General features: G+C 47.0%; 1 long non-coding RNA gene across 1 annotated transcript in view; it reads right to left on the bottom strand.

Annotated features, from left to right (window-relative positions):
- Window positions 1–882: 882 nt before the first annotated feature.
- Window positions 883–26,839, bottom strand: part of LOC114232813 (uncharacterized) — a 113,435-nt gene continuing 87,478 nt past the window's right edge. The window contains exon 4 of the long non-coding RNA XR_008556367.1: window positions 883–994. This is a non-coding gene — a long non-coding RNA (uncharacterized LOC114232813). The remainder of the gene's footprint in view (window positions 995–26,839) is intronic.

Here is a 26,839-nt window from a genome sequence, read left to right as displayed (position 1 = left end):
CTTGATCAGGTCCTTTTCTTTCCTGACAAAGACAAGGAAGCAGGGAGGCGGGTGGACACAGGGCAGCTGAAGGGATAGAGGAGGCAGCTAAGGGGTTATGAGACTCAGAACAAGAGGCTGGGGAACCCCTACGTTTCTGCTGATTTCTTATTTATACCATAAACCTTGCAGGACAAACATGCTCTATTCACAGAGGTATTTTTGTCCCGTGCAGCTGTGTGGCTTAGCGGGAGCTTTGCTGACGAGCCATATGACTCATGCCAACGTTGCTGCATATGATTTATGACGACTTAAAGGAAAAGCAAACAGCCAGCTTCATTAGGAAGGAGCTTCGTTTTCAGAGGATTTGTTCATCAAGGATCAGGGTACCATTTGGCCTTTCTGGAGCTGGGTGAAACAGCCAGCCTGCCTCAGCCAGGCATGGGCTGAATGACACCCCTTGCATCCCTGCTCCCCACTTGCCCTATTCCCTGCTTAAATGAGGACACCCCTAGTTCAAGAAGCTAACTGATCGCTGTAGCCGGAGGACCTGTGGCCTTCAGCTGCCACGGGAGGCCTAGTGACTCTGAACTGGGCCAAACCCTCCTATGGGAGGTGCTGCTTGGGGCTGGAACAGCTGCCCTCGAAGGCAGGGTCTGCAGCCCTAGGCATGGGGAGAGAGGTTGGAAACGGACCAGGTTTTATTGGATCTTGTTTGGCTGCTTTGTGCTTTGTCAGACTGCTTCCCCACCTCACTGATGAGGAGAGCAGGCCCACTTAATTTTCTGAAATGCTCCCCAGAGAACATTCAACAACCCTCCAGCCCCCCAGCCCCATCCCACCCCACACTCCCCACAGGGGTCAGAAAGAAGAGGGCTGGATCCCTTACTCTAGTAGGTTTCTAACTCTTACCCTTGAAACTCTCCAAGCTGGACTTGATGAGCCTTGTCCCTTTCCTTCTCTCCCTCCCTGTTTCAGCTTTTACTTTCAAACAAGGCCAGGCCCACATTTATTCCTTGAAAAAAAAAAAAAAAAAAGGGAAAATCAGGCCAGTCAATAGCTCAGGTTGGTGGCTGTAACACACAACGGCTGCTTTGTGATGAAGTAGCTTGGACTAAGAAAGCGACTTGGGTAATATCCTGTTTATCTGCTTCCAGGAATGCGCTGTTAGCACCAATACCCTCACCACAATGGAGCCGAATACAAGACCATGAGAATTTGTGAATCATGCCGTGGTCACAGGGCCTGCACTGCGGACACTTTCATCTTAAATTAAAGTGTGGGAGGCTCAGGATACAGTTTGTATTCAGGTTGTCCAACTTGCTAATAAGCTTTATAGTTTATCATTCCTCTGAGAGATGAGAAGAAAGCCCTTTTGGAAATTTTGCCCAAAGGAGCTTGAAATGACCATTTTTAAAATACTCAAAATATATACCATATGCCAACAAGGTTGTATTTTAAACTAGAAAAATGAAAAGTCAGTAAACGTTTGGGTGCAAATATTTTTTCTAGTAAACGTGTTAAATAGCCTATCTTTTGTTTCCTCGGGTTGCAGTCAGTGTGGATCCAGTGCTTGCAGTGTAGCTCTCGGTGTATTTGTGTAAGTTTTGTGTGGCCCGATCCCTGTCCCCACCAAGACACACGCAAAGGACCTGAGCGATTGGTTACAGGTAGTTGGTATGACCTCTCCCCGTGGATGCTTTGAAGGTCCGCCAGCTGCATCAGGCCTCCTTGCTCGGTGCATCTCCACCCACCTTCCCAGACTGGTGGCAGAAACTCCTAGAGCGGAGCGGCGCGCGGCGTAGTTCTATAGCAGCGATCACTCTGCTTCCTGTGCAGATTTTTACAGAGACGCCCTGGCATCTACCTTGGCCCACCACTTGGCCTCCTAATAGCTCCTCCTGGATATGATTCCGAACTGTGCAGGAGAAGTACCGGAAGGAATAGGTGGGGGTCAGACTGCCTGAGCGACTCCTGCTGCCTCTGTGTCCTTTCAGTGCCTGGGATGCTACACCCTGGTTACTCAAAAGGTCCTGCCTGCACAGACACTCGGGAGCTCTCCCTCAGGAGCCTTGAGGAAGCTCATCAACTCCAAGTTGTGGGCAAGGAAAAAGGGTTTCACCTTTCTCAGAATTACTGGTAGAGGATTCCTTCTGAAAGGAACAGGAGTGCTGAGCCACCAGAGCAGACTGAGGCTCTAGGACAGGCTACGCGGCAGCACTTTCTGCAGCAACGGAAACTTTCTGTAATGCGGTGCCGGCCAACGGAGCCACGCATGGCCGCTGAGCAGGTGACACGGACCTAGAATGACTGAGGTACCGAATTATCTATTTTAGTGCATTTAAATTGACCGAAGTGACTACTGCGTTGAACAGCAGAGCTATCGGAATTGTGTGTGTGTGTGTGTGTCTGTGTGTGTGTGTGTGTGTGTGTGTGTCTGTCTGTGTGTGTCTGTGTTGTGTGTGTGTGTCTGTGTGTGTGTGTGTCTGTGTGTGTGTGTCTGTGTGTGTGTGTGTGTGTGTGTGTGTGTGTGTGTGTGTGTGTGTGTGTGTGTGCGTTTAGTGTTTAGAAAACTGTAAGACCTCAGGTGGAGGAAAAAGAAGAACAACGAAGAAAAAAATATTCCCTACTTGGACACTTCTGGAAAAATCCTTTCGGCCTGTTGCCGTAATCTCTGCACCCAGGTAATAAGGAGATTCTAGCCATCAGTTCCTAAAGAGAATGGTGTCATCATTTATTTTCATTAATCATTAGGGAACGAGGCTGCCATGCCCACGTACAGGCTGGCACTTCTCTGCATTCACGCCTTCTGATGGATAGCATTTCAAGACATCTTGTGCTAGGCAGTGGACAAGGGGGAAAGGTAATGAAATTGCCTCGTCATTTACCAGCCAAGCCAATAATGTGTCATTGTGCGTGGCTGTCAGTTTTCTACATCAAGGGTGCCCAGTACCAGGTAGGCCACCCCCCCTTTGAAAGCAACATAAATCAGGAGTTGTACAAGTGGAGAGGGGTCAGGGAGAGGCCACGGGAATCTCAGGCCCGTCCACTTGTCTGATTTGGGGCCTTGAAATTGTTCCCTGAGCTGGGAAAACCGTGGGACTCAATACTTCGTTGGGGACGCCAAGCCTTGTAGATACTGCAGGTGGCCGGCTGACGGAGGGACGACGTGGATGGGACCGCCCCTATAGCTGAAGAGAAGATCCGGACAGTATCGGTGCTGGGGTCCCAAATAGCGCAGCGGGGAAGACGGCCCCTACCCCAGGTCCCACCCCTCCTACGTTCATTTTCCTGCTGTGTTCAAATTAGGAGACACTGAAGACATCTAAGAGAGTGTAAAGAACCAGATACTAGTAAGTTTTTCTCCATCCAGGAAAAAAATAAAAAACAACGACTTGTTAGTTTACCCACATTTCGCTTCTGCAGAGCTGCCTGTCTTTCCCTCCCGATGCACCCATCTGTACCCAGCGTTTAGCAGGGCCCTGACATGCTGAGCTGCAGCCCGGGGAGCAGTACTTTCCAGGCAGGAGCGATTTGCCTTTTCATCACGACTTCTTTTGTTTTTCCCCCCATAGCCAGCTGCTGCAGTGAGGCATCAATTTAGATTAAACAGGCTGAGAAGTGCTATTCAGTCTGTCAGCCAGGCACACTTCTCTAAACACAGCGTTCAGCAGGTACCGCTTTTAAAACGCAGTCAGGAGGCTGCTCAGAGGGGGCCACAGACTTTGTTTCTCAGTCTGGGAACAAGAGCAGGGATCCTTGGCGGGGTTTCTCCACGTTCAGCGCGCTGGGAGCAGCTCGCGCCCTTTCTTTCTGCCTGTCTTCACCCTCGTCCTGCTCCTCCCCTCCGGCTCTGCCACTGGTTTCTGTCTCCATTGTTCCCTTAAGCCCAGCAGCCAGTGTGCAGCCAGGCCCAGCACACGCTCAGCAGCCAGCAACTTCCTCTGAAGCTGCAACGCATAATTATAACCAGCTGCTCCGGCTGCTGGCTGGCCAGCTCTGCAAACAAGCTTCCTGATACCCCGAGTTCCAGGGAGGCAACAGCCGGCTCTTGGCAGCAGCAAATTCTCCGAAGGAATTGCCCACACCCGTGGAAGGAAAGGGAGCAGCCCTTCTCTCTTGTGGCTCCCGCAGGCCAGTGCCTGCCTGGTCTCCTCGCTCTTCCCTATCCGAGAGAGTCGCTTTTATTGTTAACAGGAAGCTGCCACCTGCAGCTGCCCTGGCCCTGCTGGCTGCTGGCTGTGCTGGGGCCACCTCAAAGCAGGATGGCAGTCCCAGGCCTAACGCAGGGAGGCAGCAGCACGAGGAACCCAGGCTTCCGGTTGGCGTCTCAGCTGGGGCAGTTTGCAAACACGAACAGCGAGATCGGGGTAGGAAACGTGTACTGTCCCTCAGCTAGCAGGAGGCAAAAGGCCAACTGATGTGGCTTTAAAAAAAAATACCAGTGAAAATCCAAACAAGCCTAACATAACCTCCCCACGGAGAGCAGCGTGTGGGCAAGAGAGATGAGGACTCGCCCAGGCCCCGCCTCAGAGCTGTGGGTTCATCTGGGGGCCTCGGTGATCTTTCAGGCTTGGCTACCAGTATGACTCTGATCCGAAATTAGGCTTTGGATGTGTAACACTAGGCTCCCTGCCCCACCCACCACCTCTCTCTGCCCTGGGCCGATTCTTCAGAGCCTGGCTCGGGGCCAGACAGGGGAAGGGCTGGCCTCCGTGTTCTGTCTCCAGGCAGGGCTTTCAGGGGGGTGAAGGTGCAGGATGCTGCCCAGGAAGAGGAGGGGAGATGGATCTGCTTGCAGAGGACACCCAACCCTCCACTCACCCACCCCCTCAACCCAAAGCTGGAGAAGACCAGGCAGGTTAGGAGGGCAAGTGTGCCACCTGGGGCTGCCACATTGCTTCTGCCCACCTGTGCCTCCCAGCTCCGACTCCTAATAGGCCTTCAGCAGGGAGAGAGGCGAGCCAGGCCCAGCTGGCCACTCTGTCATGCCCGACAGCAGCCTCGGAGGTGGGGAGCAGCTGGGACTCTGCTGTTGAAAAGGAGCTGCTCATTTTACAGGGCAATTTCCCAGGGATGCTGGCCCTGGCAGTCATAGCTCAAGTGGGGCAGGCAGACGGGAGCACCTTCAAGAGGGTTTGTTCTTCCTGACGGAGCTCCGGCAGCCAGGCCATGGCCAGCAGCCGTGTGTTGTATTGGGGTTCCCCTGCGCAGCTTTATTAGTTTCAATATTTAAAAACCTCAATAGAACAGTTGTTTTTTTGTTTTTTTGGCAAGTGGTACCGGGCAGGGGGTGCTCACTTGAAAGGCACTGTAATAGCAACCTGGATTGGCCACGGGCATGCAGAGAACCCAGGTCCTTGTGAAGGTGTGTACACCAAGCATGTCAAACTCAAAAGCTAACACGGGCCAAATAAACGAAGCATGCAGCCCGCAGGTCATGAGTTTGACGTGCTTGGGGTACACAATGGAGTGAGTGCCATCAGCCTCTGATAACTTCTGCATTTTAATTCCCCACAGAAAAAGGTGCCCATTTAAAGTGCTCTTTTGGTGTTCAATCCACACTTTCCCTTCTGATGCTTAGGCCTGGATACACTTTAGAAGCATGTTCAAAGCAAACGCATGTCTGGAACAGCATCACGACGCGGCGATTTCAGCCCGAATGTTACTCGTGCAGCTTCACTGGCTCCTCCACTTAGAGCAGTTTTGGAGGTCCCCGTGACTCACTAATGTGATTTTTGGCAGGTTTTTCTTAGAGCTTGCAATGAGGAACAAGCTTAACGAGTCATGTTTGAGCTCTCACTTGACCGCAAACCTTCCTGGAGAAGATCAGGGATGAGAGCCTTGCCTTTGAGGGCTCCGTTCCCCAGGGGAGGAATGTGGAGAAGACACCATAACCCTATTGTAGCAGTGTGTGTGTGTGTGTGTGTGTGTGTGTGTGTGAGGAATGATGTAAAAGACAGAACAACAGAGAAATTCAGTCTCCAGGATTATAAAAAATGAAGCTAGAGGGATTAGCACTAGAGTTTGAGATAAGAGAGGAGTTTGAGACAAGACTTAGATTAGCCAGACCAATGTGGCTCAGGGGTTGACCATCAACCCATGAACCAAGAAGTCGCCAGTTCAATTCCTGGTCAGGGCACATGCCCAGGTTGCAGGCCCAATCCCCAGTGGGAGGTGTGCGGAGGCAGCTGATTGATGTTTCTATCTATCTCTCCCCCTTCCTCTCTAAAAATCAATAAAAACATAGTTTTAAAAAAAGAGATTTAGACTGTTTGCCTAACTCTGCCCCTAATTATCTGTGGGGACATGGCAATCCATTTACTTCTTCCGGTTTAAGTTTTATCACATACTAGAGGCCCGGTGCACAAAATTCGTGCATGGGGGGGGGGGGGGAAGGGTCCCCTCAGCCCAGCCTGCACCCTCTCCAATCAGGAACCCCTTGGGGGATGTCTGACTGCTGGTTTAGGCCCGATTGGCAGTCGGACATCCCTCTCACAATCTGGGACTGCTGGCTCCTAACCACACACCTGCCTGCCTGCCTGATCGCCCCTAACTGCCCCCCCTTGCCAGTCTGATCACCCCTAACCACCTCTGCCTGCTGGCCTGATTGTCCCCAACTGCCCCCTCTGCCTTCTTGGTCACCCCTAACTGCCCCTCCCACCAGCCTGGTCACCCCCAACTGCACCACCCCCTGCCGACCTGGTTGCCCATAACTGCCCCCCCCTGCCAACCTGGTCGCCCCTTACTGCCCCCCCTGTTGGCCTGGTTGCCCCCAACTGCTCCCCCCTGAAGGCCTGGTTGCCCTCACTGCCCCCCCCCCAAGCCTGGTCACCCCTTACTGGCCCCCCCTGCCAGCCTGGTCGCCCCTAACTGCCCCCCGCTGCTGGCCAGGTTGCCCCCAACTGCCCCCCCTACTGGCCTGGTTGCCCCACGCAGCCTGCTGTTCAGTCATTTGGTCGTCCCTCACTACCCCCCTGCTGGCCTGGTCACCCGACGCAGCCTGTTCAGTCGTCCGTCCGATTGTTTCGGTCATCAGGGCCCCTGGCTTTTTATATATATGGATAAAATAGGGTGCCGATACCACTCTCTGAAATTCTACTGTGTGTGTGTGTGTGTGTGTGTGTGTGGTGAGAACAAGCACACTAAACATGGTAAAAGTAGTATGAAAATGAATTTTGTAGTTGAAAAGTAAATGAATAATAATAATAATAGCCACAGCTCCTTGTGCATGCTTGTGCTTATTTATTAAACAAATATTTAAGTCCAACCATTGAAGTGGGTTTTATGGAACACCATCTGCTGATGAATTTTTAAAAAAATGCAAGTGCTTTTTCAGGTATAAGATGATCTTTAAAAAAAAAAGTTCTATAATTTTTAGACCATCGGATTTGGTTTTATTTTACTACATAAAGGGAGGCATGGGGTCTTTCAGGCCCCTCTAGCATCTCCCGTGCTTTACAAAGACATTCACGACTCTGAGAGTGAAGGTGCTGTGTGTCACTCTCCACCAACAGACGGAGACACTGAAGCTTGAAGAGGTGAAGTGAGGTCCCTAAGAAACAGGTGATGGACTGGCTTCTGGTCTTTTGCTCCAACCTTGCTCCACTCTTCTCTCCCATACACAACCATCGATAACTTCATCTCCAGGCCAACACTGCCAATCAGGACCCACAGTGTACAAAGCATTTGTGTGAAAATGAGATGTCTGCCATCCTGGGGACAGAACAAGGGGCCTGAACAGAAATGGAGGAGAAGGAATGATTGAGACTGTGGAGGGCAGAAACAGCATCAACGGCGGGTCTCATGGTGACAGCCTGAAACAGGAAGTCATGAGTGGAAAATTCATTATCATTGACCAATCCAGGTCAAGATCATAGAAACCTAATGGCAAGACTTGCTACACACTTACCCTATTTAAAGGCTGATTTTTGACATTATGCTTATATTTAGAAATTTTCTTCAATTTCCTCCTCTGCATATGGGGCAACTAGGCCTATCTCAGATAGTTTAGCTAAGACTAACTGACTTCATGTTTGAACACAACACCCAGTACATAGAGGGTGCTTAGGAAGTGCTATTTCCTTCTATTCCATCTTTGGCTATCTATATATATAAAAGCCTAAGTGACTGAATGACCGGTCGACTGGTCGCTATGATGCGCACTGACCACGAGGGGGCAGACACTCAACGCAGGAGCTGCCCCCTTCTGGTCAGTGCACTCCCACAGCCAACCTCCTGTGGCCGGCCAACCTCCCGCAGCCCCTCCCCCAGGCCAGCCGACCTCCCTCTGTCCCTCCCCTTGGCCAGCTAGTCCCCTTACCCCATGGCCCAATCAGAACCTCCTGTGGCCCCAATCGGCCCACATCGCTGGCCAGGCCGAGGGACCCCACCCATGCATGGATTCATGCATCGGGCCTCTAGTATTCCTTATAAAGTGCTTTAATTGTTGGAAGCACTTTCATATGTATTGCACACAATTTAATAAGGCGGCTAAGGAATGTGTGATCATCCCTCCCACATACGTGAGAAAACTCTGTCTCTGAGAGGTTAGGTTAATGGTCGGCAAACTGCGGCTCGCGAGCCACATGCGGCTCGCGAGCCGCAGTCTGCTGCTCTGTTGACTAATGAGTTTGCTGACCACTGGGTTAGGTAATTCGGTCAGAGTCACATGGTAAATTGGTGTAAAACTGGAAGCTTAGCTCCTGGTCCTGTGACCTATAGTCCTGTGATCTTTCCAGAAACGTCTGTTTATTGCCACCATTGCCTCCACCTAAATGGAAGCACTTGGCTTGTAGTCCACCCCAAACCAATTCCATCTCCCAGGAGGCAGCTCCTTGGTGCCTCTGCCCAGCCCTCCCTGCACTGTAGTGCCAGCTTCAATCCATCCCATTCCTCAGAGTCTCCCCTCTACCTTCACCTGGGGCTGCATGCTCAGGGAACTATCTACGTGGCATTAAGTCCAAACAAATTGGGAGGGAATGTTCTTTGAAATGAAAAAGGTTGAATTAGATACCACTGCACACATTATGTTGTTAAGTATCTGCAGCATGATAAAATCATCCCAAATGTCACTAATCCCTGGGGGACTTATTAATAATTAAGCATTTTTAGTTCAGTTAGGAATGCAAATTCCATTTAACAAGAGAATGTACACTAAATGTGTCTATTATATTGCAGCTTGCAACCAAATATGTTAGAGATCTCAGCTGGATTTCTCCAGGACAGATGACAAGAGTTAATGCAGGTATCAGTTTTTCCTAAAGGCAGCACAGAAGCCAAAAGTAGGCTCCTGGATTGGTTTATAGGGCTTGTGTTTATTAGGAGTGTTTATTAGAATGACTAATAATGAAAGGAGACTTGGCAAGGGCTGGGAGAGAGCTGGGGGAAGCCCAAAGGAAATGAGATGGTCTCGCAGAATACAGGGCAGACCAGAGACCCAGTGTCTGCGGTGGAGTGAATCATTTGTCCCCACGCTGATTTTTTAGGTTTTTTTAAGGGCTGGAATAAGCAAAGATGGCCTCCTTCTATGTGTTCCACTCAACAGGAAGGTCATTTACATATTTATTTAGCTTAATCAGAAGAAAAGATATATGGCCCTGGTTTTACACACACACACTTTTCTTTAAAAAGCAGTTTTCCTTATTGCTTTGTTTTGTTTATCAAGGCAGCTGGTTATCTTTTTTCTTCTCTCTTTACTTCCTGGGCAAAGTCAGAATATTGAATATCTTGAAAGAAAGAAAGGGAAGCTAGCAAACAGATTGTCAATCTCCTTTGTCGCTTTCAGAGATTACTATTTTTCCTTAGGCCCACCAAAGAAGGTCCTTTTTGAAGTGATCAAGGGAGAAAAAAGAGAGTATGTGTGCATGTGCGTGAGATCTGAGGCAATCAGCTGACCCAGCTGTTAGTCCTGGGGTTCTCCTAACTAGCTCTGCAATGTCTGATCTTTTGGGCATGTTGTTTCACCTCTCTCTCTAGGCCCCTTTTCCTATCAGTAGTTTTCATGATCTAGAAATCCCTTCTAGCCTTAATGTATCAGAAATCTAGGCTTGAAGCAGAGACAGGGCTTCTCAGCGGTCCCTGAAGAATTTTTGCAACCTTTATGCAAAAAAAATGACTGGATACATTCTTCCACTTCTTTGTTTCCTGAGCTGAAACTCCATGCAAATCATGCCGCTTCTTTCCTCCCTCACTTAAAGCACCTGCCAACCTAATAAAAGAGCCATAAATGGAGTTGTAAGGACCCCAACAAAGAAGAGAGATCCTCTGCTGACCAGGGAGGTCAATGGGACAGACTCATCAGGAAGTAGACACCGCAGGGAAGCTTGTTCACCAACGAGGTGCCGGAGGACCCAGAAACATAAGGGTAGGCTTGCCCTTGCTTATGGCTCTTCAGTCTCATCCTGACGTTATTAGGGTTCAAGGTCCAGCTAGTACTGCCTCCAGGAGACCTCTGGTCTGAAAATGGTATGTGTATGTCTATAGGAATCACTCCCCAAGTGTTTCCTTTAAAACACTTCCTCTTTGTGTTATTAGATACAGGGCCCAGGCCAGTGGACTGTTGGGTAGAAGTTCCCACCCTACTCTCAGGAAAGAATCGACAAGGCGAGAGAGGAATGTGAGAAGAAATGGGGGAGGGCATGCTGGGCTATTTATCATGCAGCAGCCTTGGGAGAAGCAGAGGAAGAGGGGTTGAGTTTCAAAACAATTTGTGGACTTAGAGACTATAAAACTGGTGGAGGAAAGAAGATTTAAAGTCAAATAGATTAATAAACTCAATTATCCTGGATGATTTTCTTCAGCCCCTGGTTTTTCTATTCTGAAAGTCTGTTGGTTTTTCCTGCAAATAATCAGCTCGCCCCAAATGAGAACAGTGTATATTATATTTCACCATTCATAGAAGCTGGGGGTGGGGTTTCTCACTTTGCCTTCACAAACACACACACCATCACCACCTCCCTGATAGTTTGAGGAATTACTTTGCTCTGTCTCTTTAAAAATGTCTAGAAAACTCTTTGGGTACTGTCAAGGCTAATCCATCAGAACAATACGTATAAGCAAATGGGATCCCCTCACTTCATAAATTGCTTCACATAGGGACTAAGGGGGTCATAACCAAAAGGGCATGGCCACACTCTTCAGAAGATTAAAAAAGATGTGAGTGTGTGTGTGTGTGTGTGTGTGTGTGTGTGTGTGTGTGTGTGTGTGTGTTTTGAGGGGATTGTTACCTGGTTTTACTGTTGTAATTTATCACACTCTGTTCCTGTCCAAAAAAAAGCATCTTTGAAATTTCGGGGGCTCTAAACACAACCACAGATTTTCCAAGCTGGTCTGAGTAGAGTCCAACCAATTTTTTTGCATAGATGATTAAACTGTGGCCCAGAGAAGTTAGCCAGATTAAATGTGGGTCATCCAGCTGGTTAGCCACAGACCCGGAGGAGGAACATGGCCTCCAGGCTCCTTGTCCTGTGCTCTTTCTACCCAGGGTGGATTCTAGGAGATCTGATTTGCAGAGTTTCCTTTCCACTTTGCTCTCAGTAGGAGACAATAAATCATAGCATGGGTTTGTGTATCCAAAGCCCTTACCAGCCAAACAGTCCCCAGCACTCTCCACTCTCACCCACACTGCTGGAAGGCCACTGCAGAGGGATATGGCAGGAACACTCTGCTCCCAAGGACACATGTCCTTTTTCATCAAAATCCTTTTTCTTTGCCCCAAGGTTAATTGCTCTTTGGCCTCAATTTCTTTTTTTTATCTCTGTCTATTCACTGGTATTAGTTTGTATACCAACACTTATATATACCACATTTAAATTGGGAGACACTAAACACAACTAAATGTAACCTGCAGTACCTTAAAAAATGATCAAGTTTGTGTAACATTTCTTATGTTCTCCCCTTAGTGATCATATGATGGGTGGGACCGTTGAAGTCATCTCAGTATCAAATCTCTCCTTCCAAGGAAGAGGTAAAGTGACTTGCCCAAGAACAGTAGGCAGAAATGGGAATGGAATGGTTCCCATAGACTCAGTACTGACTTTTCTTCTTTCTATTATGCCACCATAACAACCTGCCAAAATCAGGTTTCACATCCTCTCTTTGCTCTTGTTCAACGCCGGGTAGAGATACTAATGACCAACAGTTGGACATGACATGAGCATAGACAGGATATGGAGGGGGCAGGATGAGGCCTGAACAACCCAGCATGTGTTGTTCAATACATTAGCCACAAGTCATATGTGAATATTTCAATTAAAATGAATTAAAATGAAATGAAATGACAAGTTTAGTTCTTCAGTTGCACCAGCCACCTTTCAAGTGCTCAGGAGCCACAGTGACTACCATATTGGGCAGCACAGACACGGATCACTTCTCTCATCACAAAACCTTCCACCAGAGAGCCCTGCCAGACTCTAGGCTATCAGAGCAAATAATAATAACTAGCATTGATTGAGGTCCAACAGCATACCAGGCCCAATTGTTGATGTTTCATGACTATTATTTCATTAATTTTTATAAAACCCACATAGTATTATTATTTATATGTGACAGAAGAAAATGATATTAACAATTCTTAATAATTTGTCCTTCCTATTTAGTAGTAAATAGCAGAAATATGAACATGGACCTATTAATGGCAGACTACAATATGATTTCTAGTTTCCTGTGGGGAGCCATACAGACTAATAATTCTAGAGCTAGCATTTATTGAGCACTTAGAAAGACACTGTTCTAACAGGCAACATACATAAATCATTGGTAGGTATGATCATTATTCCCGTTTTATGGGTGAAGAAATGAACTTACAGAGGTTAAGAAATAGTCCTGAGGTCACCCAGCTAGTAAGTGATGGAGTCAGGATTTGAACTCAGGCAACCTGACTCTAGAACCTGGTGCCAAACTATTACACCATACTGCACAACTGGCTGCTGCTTCTATGTTGTATAAAAGGCAAGGACTACCCTATGGCTCACAATTCTAATCCCTGTTCACAGGGCCGGTTGCTCTTTCCAGATGGGCTCTCTCATGGAGTTGGCTCTCAGATGCCTGTGCTCATTTCTCCCTGCTGCTGGCCAGCAAGGTCTGTTGCTCTCTCTGCCAAGCTGCCATAGCTACAAGTCATCACGAAAGTCGTGCTCCAGCAAATTTTGAAAGGAATCCTTTGGCCTACTCCTTGGAGTCGTCCTGCCTCAGCCCACCACAGGGCAGCTTTAGGGCATCCTGTTGACATTCCTTCTTGACATTTGGTAGGCCTGGTGGTCATCCCTTCAGTCCTGGGGGGCTGGCTGTGTTCCAGGCATGCTGGTGAATCTGTCCTTATCCTTTAATGAGAAGCAGGTCTACTAGGAAATCCCATGAACTGGCTCAAGAAGTTGGGTGTGACATTAATGGCACTGATCTGTAGATTTTTATTTAGTCTGGTCTAGAACCAGGTGCCACATGAGCACCATACTCCACCTGCCAGTCTCACCAAGATATCCTGATTTATTTTTTTTGCTTTATTTTCCTACTGCTTTGATATTTTTAGAGCATTACTGCTATCTGAGAAGCAAAATTCAATGGAGGTTTTTTTCTTGTATCTCAGAGGTAAAATCCTATTGGCTGCCAATAGGATTTTCATTGCACCGGTTAGCATTTCATTTTGGTCAACTTTTTGACTTTTCATACCTTAGCAATATTATAACTATGCAAGATGGTCCAAAATCCTTTGGAGGCTGTCTCAAGTAGGGTGGCTTAGCAGTCATAAATGGCTTTAAGAAGAATGGCCTGTGGGTTATGCAGCTTGGAAGTATCTCCCAAAGACCTTGAAACTTGGATGTCTTGATGTACTTGGGAACAAATAAATACTCAAACCAGTCTCCACTATTAGTGGTATGGACTGGCTATGGGGGATTCTTTTCAAATAACTGGTAACATCTTTGTGGAATCCCACTGAGTTTCCTTATTAGTCAGGTCAATATTATAGGTTGTGTGTAAATCAACTCCTATTATCAAAGACTTTTGTGAAACTGGCGGACACGGTGCACTTCCTCTACGTGATGTACCACAAACACCACAGGAAGTCACTCCCGCTTCATCCCCCTGGCCCAAGCACACGGCTGTCTTTCAGGAGTCTAACGGACCTTGCTGTGCAGTCACTGGTTTGCAGGAGGATACTGACATGAATTTGACTATAGTTGCAAAGTGTGGGAAGTTTGTGAGAGCTGTCTTATCATTCTCATTTCATTCCTCCTGAAAGTAACTATCAACTTGAAAGCCGGCTGTATGTCCTTGGCTCTCCTCCTAATAAAGAATGGCAAACACAGCTATCTTAGTACTTCTTCCACTTCAACTTGGAAATTATCTCAGGTGCAGACCCGTGACTACAATTCATGATTCCAGCTCCACCTTCCTGGTTGGAACAAATTCATATTAACCTAAACTGGCACAGATCCTTCAAGAGGTAGTACATTCCCTCTCACGAAAAGAATCAAGCATAAGGTGAATGGCTGTCCAGAGGGATTGTTGTAAAGGGGACTGAAGAACTGGTCAGGTGGCCAGACTAAATTACCCAATCAAACCCTGAGAGGCTATGGTTTAGCACGTTCTCTAGTCTGCAATATTTTGCATCCATAATGTTCTACTCTTCTTTAAACACATTACATTCCCCCAGCCACCAGGGTCTTTGCCTATACTGGTTTTTGTGTGTTTTCCCTGGAATGTCAGCACATTCCAGGCTAAAGTTGACTTTCTTTTTTTTTTTTTTTTTAATTGTTCAGTTGTTGATTTAAATGCTTTCTTCCTAGAGAGGCCATTGCTAATCCCTCTACCTCTGTAGGCACACTGTGTTATACTCTATCTCTGAATCCATTCAATTTTCTTCCAGAATGTGTGCAATTGTGGGTATATCTATACATGTTTGTGGGGGATTGGTTGTCTGTAGACTGTAAGGAGGGATCCATGCCTGTTTTATTCATTGATACATATCTGTGCTTATCACATATTAGGCATCTAAATAATTGTTGGATGTCTGACTGACTGACTGAATATTAATGTCAGAGTAAAGTCATTTATAGAATTTATGCTGCAGAATTTTAAAATAGGAACACATGTTTAGAGATACTCAACTCCATCGTTTATCCGTAAAATATAAATACCCTCCGTTTTTTCTTTTCCTTACTCTACAAGGTTGGTGGCTGAGCTACGTAAGTTTATAAGCACTGTATAGCTATCTTTAATTAGGCTACACATCAGAAATCTTAGCAAAAGAATAAAAAGATTTTTGTTATGCTTGTTTTTTAAAAATATCCAGGGCTTGGCTATGTACTGATAGTTTATTAGTTCTTTTCTAGATCCTTTGGAATAAACTGATCATCCTTCTGACTCCATATATCTCCAGTTTATCTGACTGCAGTGGGTGGATCCTTGAGATCTTCCTCTGGTCTCCTGGCTGAACAATGACCTTCGGGTCTGACTCATGGCCACCATAGTGAACTCTCCAGGTGGGTGGGTGCCAGTCACATTGAAATGATAGGACCACAGTAGAAGGCACCAATGACCAGATGCATCAGGAACAAAAGGGAGAAACAAGGTCCTGAAAATAGAAATCACTTCAAAAATTAGATGATGAGTTGATAAGGTCAGGAGGCCTCTGTCCAGGAACACTCTGGCACTATAAAGGGAGACACAACTGCGCCTTATTCTTCTGTGGAACGTGAGTCAGTTTTTCTTCAAGAGTTCTTCCCAAAGAAGGTTTTGTGGGTTGTGCTAACTCTGCTTTCCATTTTTATCTTTAACGCAAATGTTATTCTTTTTCCAAGGATTGCTGTATCATCACATTAACAATAAGATAAACAAACTTGACAAAAATCCCCTGAAAACAATGTGTGGTAATTGCATCGTTTTGTCCCAGGTATTCCCTTTTTGTTCTCAATTAAAAAGCAGTTCCAGCAGTTGTGTATGCTGTATCATTTGTTCACCTTAAATAAATACTTTGGAATCTAAAAATACAACAGAAATAAAACTTTCTGAAAAAAATAAAAAACTGAACCTTAGAATCACATCAAAAATAAGAAATGGACTTTTAGAGGATTGGGATGGCTTACAAGAGGTTGAGGTTCCCTGACAAGCCAACCCTGTTATGGCCCTAGATCTAGGGACTATAAGGGTTTATACAAAACAGCCACAGACCTCTAGCTGAATGGTACAGATACCCAGTCAGATATTTTAGATGTTTAGACTTAACAAAACTATGAGTTAACTATGCTCACTGCCAGATATATCATGAAAGAACAAGATTTCAAGTAGCATTTGCTCAGCTGAATACTACCATCTAGTAAATCATTTAAATTTTCTCTGCTTGAATTAAGCACATGATTCTTCCCAGGGACTAACAGTGAAAGAGTGATGTTCCTACTAGAGAGGGTTAGAGCACAAGAGTGAGTCTGCCACTTTTAGGGGCTGGGACTCAGCCACTCGTTTCCGTCATCAGATAACCGATGACAATACCAGGGAAACTCCAGGCAGCAGCATAGTGACCTGACTAGTGTAGCTTCCACACCTGATCCATCCTGTAGCCTGGCTCTACACCCCTCAGGACATAGTAACCTGTTTCCTCCCACCCGACCTACCGGCTTTTCAGCATCGGGCTTCTGACATGAAGAGAGAAAGATCTGACAGAGCCTCTTCTCCTGTGCTCGCACTTCACTGTGACATGCTGAAACCAGCACAGCTGAACAGACACACTCATAATAAGACCAAAAAGGTAGTGACGGTGCTGGCAATTTCATGCCTGGGCCAAGCACCAGAGCGGCCCTGGGAGGAGGTGCAGGCAAGGGAGGGGATGACTTACTCTCAACCTTTCTCAACAAACAAAGGTTAGGGCTACTGTGAACTTGGTGCTCCTGGGAGACTCTAGTTTAATGTTTTCCCCCGGATCCTTTGTAGGTGGGGCATTCAGGTGAGGTCAACAGAGGTTTTTAGAGCCTAGACATTTTATGGAAGCAGCAGAGCTGACCAAGTGAGGGGGCGGGACCCTCCCTACCAGCTCTGTTTTAGGCAATGGAAGCCCTGGCTCTTTGGAGTGCTGCTGCATTTGTCCTCTGTATAACATCGATACACATCAAACAGACCTACATGTTTTGTATCTCACACAGGTTTTCAGTAAGTCAGGAATTCAGGGATGGCTTAGCTGTGGTTTGGGTGTAGGGTCTCTCATGAAGCAAGACGTTGGCCAGGGCTGTAGTCATCCGTAGGCCTGACCGGGGTTACAGGCAGCACGTCATCCAGGTGGCTCACTCACAAGGCTGGCAAGTTGGGGCTGGTTGGTGGCAGAAGGTCTTAGTTCCTTGATACGAGGACCACTCCATAGAGCTGCTTGAGTGTTCTCCTGACATGGTGGCCAGCCTTCCCCACAGGGGGTGACACAAGAAAGAGCAAGTGGAAGTCACGGCGTCTTTTATGCGGTAGCCTTGGAAGTCACACACTGTCATTGCACAATATTCACTTGGTTACATAAGTCAGTCCTCCTCAACAGGGAAGGTGACTATCCGGGACATGAATATCAGAAGGCAAGGGTTTTGGGGGGCCATCTTAGAGGTGGGCTACCACACCTACCTATTGGTCCTTCCACTGCCCATGGGAATTGGTCTGCCCAATGACTAAGCTTCTCCCAAGAGTCACAAAAATCTGATGCTCATGGAAATGCCCAAGTGTCCTTTCAGAGAAAGGTCAACAGCTCCTGACCTCCTGCCTACTTCAGGCAGGTGGTGGCTCAGTGCCACACCCCAGCTACCACACCTCTGCTTGGGTAGCAGCACACGTGATGAGTGCTAAGAAGGAGTCACGGAATCACCCATCAGCGAGGCACACACCATGGCTTAGAATGCAGCTCAAAGCAAGACCCTTCCGGCTGGAGTATTGCTCTAAAATGGGCATCTGGTGGCCCCAATGAATTAATACGCCTATTTAAGTGTCTGAGATATACCTATGAGACTCTGGGGAGAATGTGTCCTCAGTAGATTTCTGCTCTTTTCCTGGAGGGCAAATGAACCTTGCTGACTCAAATGGGTACAGAGAACCTAATTGTTAGCAGTTGCTGGGTCACCTTTGATGGGCGTTTGTGGAAATTCCAGTGAACCTCCATTATCTTCTGTTAGACAGCCTAACCTAATTTCAACTGTTAAATTGAAATTTTAAAATTTACTGGAGAAAAAGTACAAGCCGGGCAGTTTATATACATTATCTCCATTAGGAACCCTGTGCGTTAAGTATTAGGACCACTGTTTTCATAGAAGAGCAAACCGAAGCTCAGGGAGGCTAAATGACTGGTCCAATTTCCCCGCTGGCAACTGGGGGAGCTAGGATTCCAACGTGGGTATGTCTGACTTCAAAGCCCATGCTATCCATTCTCTAGGAATTCTCCCAATGAGTAGGGGAATACAACCAGTGAGAAGGTACATCCAGAGAGAGGAGGGAGAGGGGGGAGAGGAGGGTCTAACACAGTGACAGCCCAGCCTCAGGGACAGGAAGAGGGCTGAGGGCAGCCGGGGCAGATGGGACCTCGCACTAGGAATGACCAGTCAGAGGATGGTCTTCTCAGACCCTTCCTCCTCAGTCTGGGCAACAGTGTTTTGAGATCTGTCTTAAAGCAGCAGACTACGCATCTCCCGCCCGGTCCAAGGAGAGGCAGGTTGCTAATAATAATAGTTCCTGCAACCATGGCCTCTTGCTAAGCTAAGCACCACTTTTTAAAAATCCTCACAACATTCCTATGAGATAAGCTGGGGAGACGGAGGGTTGGGGAGTTTAGGAACATCCCCAAGGTCACAAAGACCCAGGAGTGAATGCTCACGGTTCCAACCCAGGCCTCTGACTTGAAGGCCCTCAGGAATCTTAACACCATGTTCCACCAGCCAGAGGTTGGGTGTCTGGAGGGTGCATGAACTGACAGCGCCAGCCCCCACGCCTGAGAGGCAGGATAGCTGCCTCTCTCCTGCGAGGAGGCTTGCGGATGGCGCCACCTGGGCCCAGGCACCCACCTGGGGCCCTGCTGCTTGGAGACCTGGCCTGTAATCGGGTCCTGTCTCCTCTTGCTGACCTCAGCAATTCCGGAGTCGGAAGGAAGGCAGCCCCACGCGGCTGGACAGCGTTTGGGGTGGGCCTGGGCTGTGATGCCCCGGATGGGTGAGCTGGGGAGGGAGGTGTCCAGGCTTTGGAGGGCGCCCGGCAAGAGCAGCGCGAAAGGCTCCCACCCAGATCCCCATTTTCCTCCTAGTGCTCTGTCTGCTGCTCTCTGGTCGGATCCCTGGCCCAGGGGATGGAGGAGAGAGAAGGGGCGCTAGGCTCCTCGGCCGCGGAGATCGGGGAGGCTTTGTGTATTCGGAACCGGATTCACCACCTCCCTTCCCCGCCTCCCATGCCCGCTTTCTCTTCCCCTAACCTAAGTCCCAGTAGAGTATCCAGCAATTAGCACGCGAGGCGGGGGTGGAAGACGGCGGCGGGGCTGGGCGGGGTGGCGGCGGCGAGACCCCCTCCCAGATCGGCCTGCGCTCCGCCTGCGCTGCCTTCGTGCGCCACCTACCGGCCGCTCCGGGCCGCTGCGAGCCGCCGGAGCTGTTCCTAGGCAGATCTTGATCTCCGTGGACAATAGACAATAGGATTTTTTTTTTTTTGGAACAATGATTTATTTTGGGGGGTGGGGACAAGGAGGAAGGAGGGAGGGAGGAAGCAGCAGTGTGTTTGTCATCGCTTTAGAAAAAAAAAAATCTCTGTTCTATCATTGTTTCTGCATATCCATTATATTGAAGACAAAAGAATCCCGTTCTGGAACAACAAAGCCAAGGGAAATGTTTTCTGTGGCTGACATTTAATTGTGTGCACAAGGTGCTACATTATCATGGGGAGAGACCGTAGAAGGGAATAGGGCACCACTTAGCTTCAAAAGCCAGGCTTTTCTGTGTTAAGATGTGGGCTTTTCCACATGAGCCCCATTTTATATTGGCGCATACATCTCATACCCCTCGTGTTACACACTACACACAATCTGATGCTTCTATATAGTTTTCCAAACCACCACAAGGATTCCTGGTGGGTTATTTTTCACACCGCCTCCAAGGTCTGTTCTTTTACAGCTCACCGGGATCATTATGCTTCGCTTCACAACCTCCCTGCACAGTGCTTACCAAAAGGATCCTAATGTTTAGGAGCTGTTAGAAACCTGGGAGAAGAATACTTAGCCCAACCCCCTTGTTTTATAGATGAAAGGAGGTAGAATGCCTTGTCCAAAGTCACACAGATAATTAGAGATGGAGGCAGGACCAGAAACCTGTTTCCTGGGCCCTGGTTTCTATTATAACCTGTTGTTTGATGTCCTGATGGCTAGGCCCCACCCCCCCACCCCCAGACACACACACACACACTTGCTCGCCCTTGTGGCCACCCCTCTGGCAGGAGAAACACACGGTGAGCTGTGTTGGGCAGGGATGGATGACAACTCAGGGTGTGGGAGGGGAGGCAGAGTGTAAGTATCTTTGCTTGGTGGCAATTCTTTTCTCTCCCCTTCTCATCCCTTCCCCTCTGTACAGTGAAGGCAAGGTGATGTCACCTTTGTCTGTTTATTTTGTTACTTCGCTGTAAGTTAATATGTTAAATCTACTGCAGTTCCCCAAACTCTCCAGAAAATGCTTCTCCTGGGATGCAGGGCTTGAGCTCCACGCTGGCCCAGCGCTAACCTGGGAACACAAGAAAAAAAGTCTCCCACCTTTGGAAATCGCGCTCCGTGGCTTCTTGGCAAAGGTGGTTTGCCCTTGGAACCAGAAAAATACAGATTTCCTTCTCAGGTTCATGAAAAATCCTTGGGGAGATGCAGATAGCCGATCGTGCTATAGAACAGAGACATTTTTTTCTTCTGCCACCTTCCAAAAAAGGCTGCCGCAGACGGCGCTCTGCTTTAAACTGTTCACCGTGTCACACTGCGACAGAAGAGTCTTCACATCCTAGAGGAGCCCAGTCAACATTTCCACACGTTCAAAGCAAGTCAACCTGTCATAGACGCCTGCGTAGAGGTTGTTCCGTCTGTTTAAAGCACACAGCCTGATCTCACAGTCAGCAGACAAGTAGACAACAAGCAGAGGAAGTTTCGAAACAAAAGGCCAGAACATTCCCGACTCTCTTTAAACTGTCTTCTAACGGCTTAGAGAAGAAGAAAACACACTTGAGTTGCAAGCGATTCCTAAGCCTTTCTGCTGGCTTTCGGTACGTGAGGAGCGTCAATGTATACAGGGGCCATGTCAACAGGGAGCTTAGATCCCTAAATCTCCTCGTTTTCATTTGTTTGTTCCTTTTTCCTCCCTAGAGTGATTCATCCCGTCTCTACAAAAAGAGGCACAGTTCAATGACATTTTAATATGACAACCACACTCTTACAAACACCTTGCCTCAAGGATTTTTGAGAGAATCAAATGTGATCAAATGAGATGATGCAGGTGAACGTACTTTTAAAAGCCTAAAGTGCTCTTCAGATGTGAGGTATGATTCCCATATTCTCGAGGGTTTGTAAGTGTTGAAATCATTCATTGGAACAGCACCCTCACTGTTCTGTACAGTTGTGTTTCGGCCCATTTTGCAGACAGGAGCTGAAAGGTTACATGTCAGGGGAAAGCTTCATGTAAATTTTAGAATATCATCTTAAAGGGTTCCCTTGCATCTTGTTGGAATCTGGTAGATGCTAGAATATTGGTGACTCACTGCTTCCCCAAAGTCCTTATTTGGTAGCATGCAATCAAAAACGAAGGTTTTCAGATTTACATTTTCTCAAACTGTGGTGTGAGCAGCTATTTTTGCTTTTGCTTCAGCCACTGTTCTCTGTAGTAGAAAGCGTATTTAGAGTTGTAAAAACTGTTTTTCCATTTGCATCCTAAATTTAAATATGGAACACAGCAACGCAAGTACTCTCTTGGTAGACACAGAAGTCACCGTAATTCAATTCAGCACTGCTGGCATATGGCCCTCATGTCTATTCCTGCAAGGACTCCACATCACTAACTTCACCAGGGCAGATTACTTTTGTATTACCTATTTATGCGGCCTCTCTCTTTAGGACACCGTAAGTGATTTGCAGATGTTATGTGACTAATTCTCCTAACATCTGTATTGGAGAGATATGGATCCATTATGGAAAGTGAAACCTAATCCAGCCAGCTCATTTCCATGGTATAGGCTCATAATCTTGAGATGCATGACCTTGTACTGAGCTCCACAAGAAGAATCAATGTTCCCAGAGGATGAGCAAATCTTGGACCCCAATTCCCCTAATAGTTGTTGTCCTATCTTACTACAAGCAAGCCTGCTAGCAAGTTTCTCCAGAGATCAAAGCCCAGATTTACTTACTGCTCATGAGGTTGGCTGCCAGGTCAGGGGAGTTTGGGACCCATAACCTGATTTAACCCCAGGCCTTCACACAGTTTGCATCCCAGGCCTGACTCAGCAGCCTGAGCCCTGACTAACTTCCTGCAACTGGGCCTTCAGATGTTGATGATGGTGCCTCTTCCAGGAGAACCAGTCCTGACTGCCTGGCTGCAAGAAGGATTTCAGGTTGGTTTTGGTTAAACCACATGCTGTGTGTCTCTTCCCTTGCTCTTTTCTAAAACCCCTGTGGCTCCTTGGGGCCAGGTTAGTGGCTCTAACTTCTTGGAACTTCTGTGTATGGCACTTTGTGGGGCAGCTAGACGAATGCCAGCTGGTTCTCCTTGTGCCTCCTGACTGTCCAAGCCGCCCTCTTATGTTTCAAATTTTGTAGGAGGATGTGAATCTGATACCAAATCCCAAAGAAACATTGGACGGGTATTGCCACCAAAGCTGGAGGCGGGAAATAAAGAAGATGCTGGCAGGTGTTGCACCTTAGGCAACTGGGCACACTCTCTGTGCCTAAAGCCACCTGCCCTGCATCCACCCCAGACTGGGGCTCAGTCAGTGGGGCCTCCTCCTCAGAGGAGGGTCTGGGCATGTTGCTGCTGGCTGTCCCTCCATGCCCCTCCAGCTCTACATCTGCACGGAGGACTTCTGCCCCTGTAAATTCTTGCAATGTAGGAAATGCCCAGTGGAAAAAACAAATATAATCATGTCATCTTTCACACATTCATGGTATTTTGGCAATATTTCTAATAGCTACTAAGGGACACGAGTTTATCTTTCCATCCTATATCTCAAATCCTCCCCCCTTTTTTTTCCATCACTAGTGTAAATCGTGCTTAGTCCAACAACAGGATAAAATGACAGTGCTTCTCATCATTGCAGAGACTCTCTTGCCTCTGTCGGGGCCGGTGGCTGCTCTGAAGCTTAGCAAATGTATTTCCTCTCTTTGCCTGTACCAGGGAGGTGTCTGGAAGACGAGTAAAGCTTTTCACGTGGCTGTGCACATGCTTTGTTCAAGACCTCTGTTTGTGAGTGCACACACTCATGGGAGAGGCCTGCAGCCTAGGGGAGCGTCAGCTAGTCTGTGCCTCTGTGCTTCCCCTAACCAAGAAAAAAAAAGGGGGGAGGGAGGCATCACCTGAGGTATCTGGCAGTGGTGAGAAATCCAGGCTGCAAATATAGATACATTTTTTTTAAACCTCTGAGCCTCAGTCTCCTCATTTGGGGATAATAATAGTGCCTCATAAGTTCATTGTGAGGTGTTAAGGCAACAGAAGGTATAAAAAGCTCAGTCCAATATCTGGCACATTACAAGCACTCAGCAAGCGCCTCCCAGCAGCAGCAGCATTACAGCTAATATCCTCCCGTTTCCACGTGACAGTCCTCTGCCTGGCAGGTCCCTAGCGCTTCTAGAAGAATCCCTGCACCACAGTGGTTCTGTACTTCTGGCTCTGGGGTCATCATGCCCCGGATCAGCTTCTGCTCCTTGGTCAGGGAACATTCCCAGGCAGGATTGGTGACAAGCTGGTGGAAACTTGCATTCCAGGTAGAAGTGGGGTCCTTGGACAGTACAGCCTCTCTTTCTACTGTTGACCGCTGCTTCTCCCCACATAGGCAGGCATGCTGCTCGGGCTCCCAGCCTCCGTGGGGATCTTTCAAGGAGGCAACCTGTGGCAGCTGCTCTGTATCTACCCTCTGCCGAGCACTTCAGCGCCTCATATTCTTTCCTTCTGCCCACACAACTCCAAAGGCCCAGACCCATGAGTGCAATTGACCCCCATTTTTTTTTGCTGTGATAAGAAGCTTATTAGCAAGCTCTGTCCATCCTTTACTCATATCTGAATTGAGGTTTCATCTTATCCTTTTTCGCAGAAGTGCATCCACATCGAGCACTTTCTGCAGAATATAGTGGTTCCTGAGGCCCAGTTCTATTTCCAAATGGGTGGATACCTCCATCCCCATCTCCATCGAACATCTAGAGTTTCATGGAGGGTTAGGGTAAGACATTTTCTGCCTCTCTCCAAATAAGACACAAGCCACATAATCAGTCTGACCTTGACTGAGAAGTTGTCCTTTCTCCCTGGAACAGTGGTTCTCAACCTTTCTAATGCTGCGACCCTTTAATACAGTTCCTCATGTTGTGGTGACCCCCAACCATAAAATTATTTTCGTTGCTACTTCAGAACTGTAATTTTGCTACTGTTATGAATTGTAACGTAAATATCTGTGTTTTCCGATGGTCTTAGGTCGTGACCCACAGGTTGAGAACCGCTGCGAACCGCTGCTGTAGAGCCTAAGACCATCGGAAAACACAGATATTTACATTACAATTCATTAACAGTAGCAAAATTACAGTTATGAAGTAGCAACGAAAATAATTTTATGGTTGGGGGTCACCACAACATGAGGAACTGTATTAAAGGGTCACGGCACTAGAAAGGTTGAGAACCACTGCTCTGGAATATAAGGTCAATGCCATGCAACCTCCCTCTCATTTGATCTCATTACTTCAAGTTCCTTATTTTCAAACTCATTCATTGTAGAAGCAGAAGAACCCATTCAGATGGGGCCTGAGTTGGAGCACAGCTCTCCCTCGAGCTCCGGGTCTGCTTTCTCTCCTCTGAGTTAATAACTAAGCCCCGGGAATAGCTTGCATTTTCCTCTTTTAGGAACCAAACTCAGTATGGAAACTAGAGTTCAAGTTCAGTTTTTTGCAGAGATTCTCTTGCCTATGACGAGGACGTCAATACGTACTGACTATTTCCTCCTAATCATGATTCCTTTATCTATCTATCTATCTATCTATCTATCTATCTATCTATCTACCTACCTACCTACCTATCTATGGATTTTTGTTGGCTAATTCCTCACATGGACACTCCTTTGGTAACAACTCACATTAGAGTATAAGAGAGAAACGCCTGGATACTCACGCCGGCATGGTTCTTACACTGCTAAGTCCATGGGAAAATGCACTGGCAAGGCATTTTCCATTTGGAAATAGAACTTGGCCTCAGGAACCACTATATTCTGCAAAAAGTGCTCGATGTGGATGCACTTCTGCGAAAAAGGATAAGATGAAACCTCAATTCAGATATGAGTAAAGGATGGACAGAGCTTGCTAATAAAGATGCAGAGGAAACACCTTTGTCTACAAATGTGGATACAGCTGACCAGTGATCAATACTTACAAAATTTAAAAGGATGCCCATTACGATTCCTCTCTCGCCTTTGCAACCCCATCTCCCATTGGCCACTGAGTTCTGTTGCCCTTTCTTTACTTCAATCTCTCTCAATCAGTTTCTTCTTTCCATTCCTACTATACTCCATTTCCTGGTTAAGTAATCATGTAGGGTCCATGGCAATAGCCTTCTAACTGGTCTGTCTACTTCATATTTTTTCTCTTGAAACATTATCTTAAAATTGCCATCTAATTAATCTAGTTAAAACACTACTTTCTCCAAACTATATTAACCCCAAGCCTCCAATTTCTCTATAGGAAAATGTCCAAAATTCTCTTGATATGATATTAGAACCCCCTACAAAGCAGGTTTCCAATTTGTTCATCTATTTCCCACCTTTCTGGACTTTACCTATCAAATGGTTTTACTACTTCTCATCTAAAATGTGCTCATGCCACTCCAACTCCTGGCTTTCCTGGTCCTTCCTGTCTTTCAGATCTTCCCCCATCCTCCTCCACATACACACTCTTATAGATTGGGCTCAAATGCACTCCAAGCTTGAAATGATCAATGTGCTCAGAGGTGTTATTTGTATGATTAATTTCATGTACTCAACCAACACTAGCTACTAACTTTTCTTCTAGTGTTTTGAGTTGCACCCTAGCTTTTTATCCTGATCTCCTGTCACATGTCTCACATATCCTGGGTGGTAAGTACCTCACAGATGGTTGATTCATAGCCCAAGTTTCTTTTAAAGTATCTTAGACCTTGCACTAAGTAGGCACTGAAAAATATTGGATTTAATGAACAGAAGAAAAAGCAGCTGAAAAGGACAACCAATTAGTCAAGCCCTTTTCATCACCAGCAGAGAAATGATGTGTCCAGAGTTTTGTTCCTGTGCATGTTGAACCTGAGGGGGTGATAGAGAAGGTGTTTTTCATAGTGTTAAATATCTAGAAAGAATTGTGTGAGGTCATCTTGTCCAATTTCCTGGCTCTAAGTCATACAAGACAAAAGAGTTCCAGCATGTGCCTAAAGAGCCCATGGATAGAATTCCTTAGATCTTCTGGATAACTAAGTTTCAGAGTTGCGTCAACTTTCCCCGTGAGAGTTTTCTCACTTGTCACTCTGGGCCAATGTCTTGAAATTGTAGTTTACCATAAAAATTTTAAGATGTAAGTTCCCAGGTTCACCCCAAAGAATAACATTCTGGGATGAAGGCTCATAAATTAGAAATATATGTATATTTCAAATATATATGTATATTAAGAATATATGTATATTTG

The sequence above is a fragment of the Eptesicus fuscus genome, chromosome 6 (genome assembly GCF_027574615.1).
Source record: "Eptesicus fuscus isolate TK198812 chromosome 6, DD_ASM_mEF_20220401, whole genome shotgun sequence".
Lineage (NCBI taxonomy): Eukaryota > Metazoa > Chordata > Mammalia > Chiroptera > Vespertilionidae > Eptesicus > Eptesicus fuscus.
This window is presented reverse-complemented; position numbering and strand designations above follow the sequence as displayed.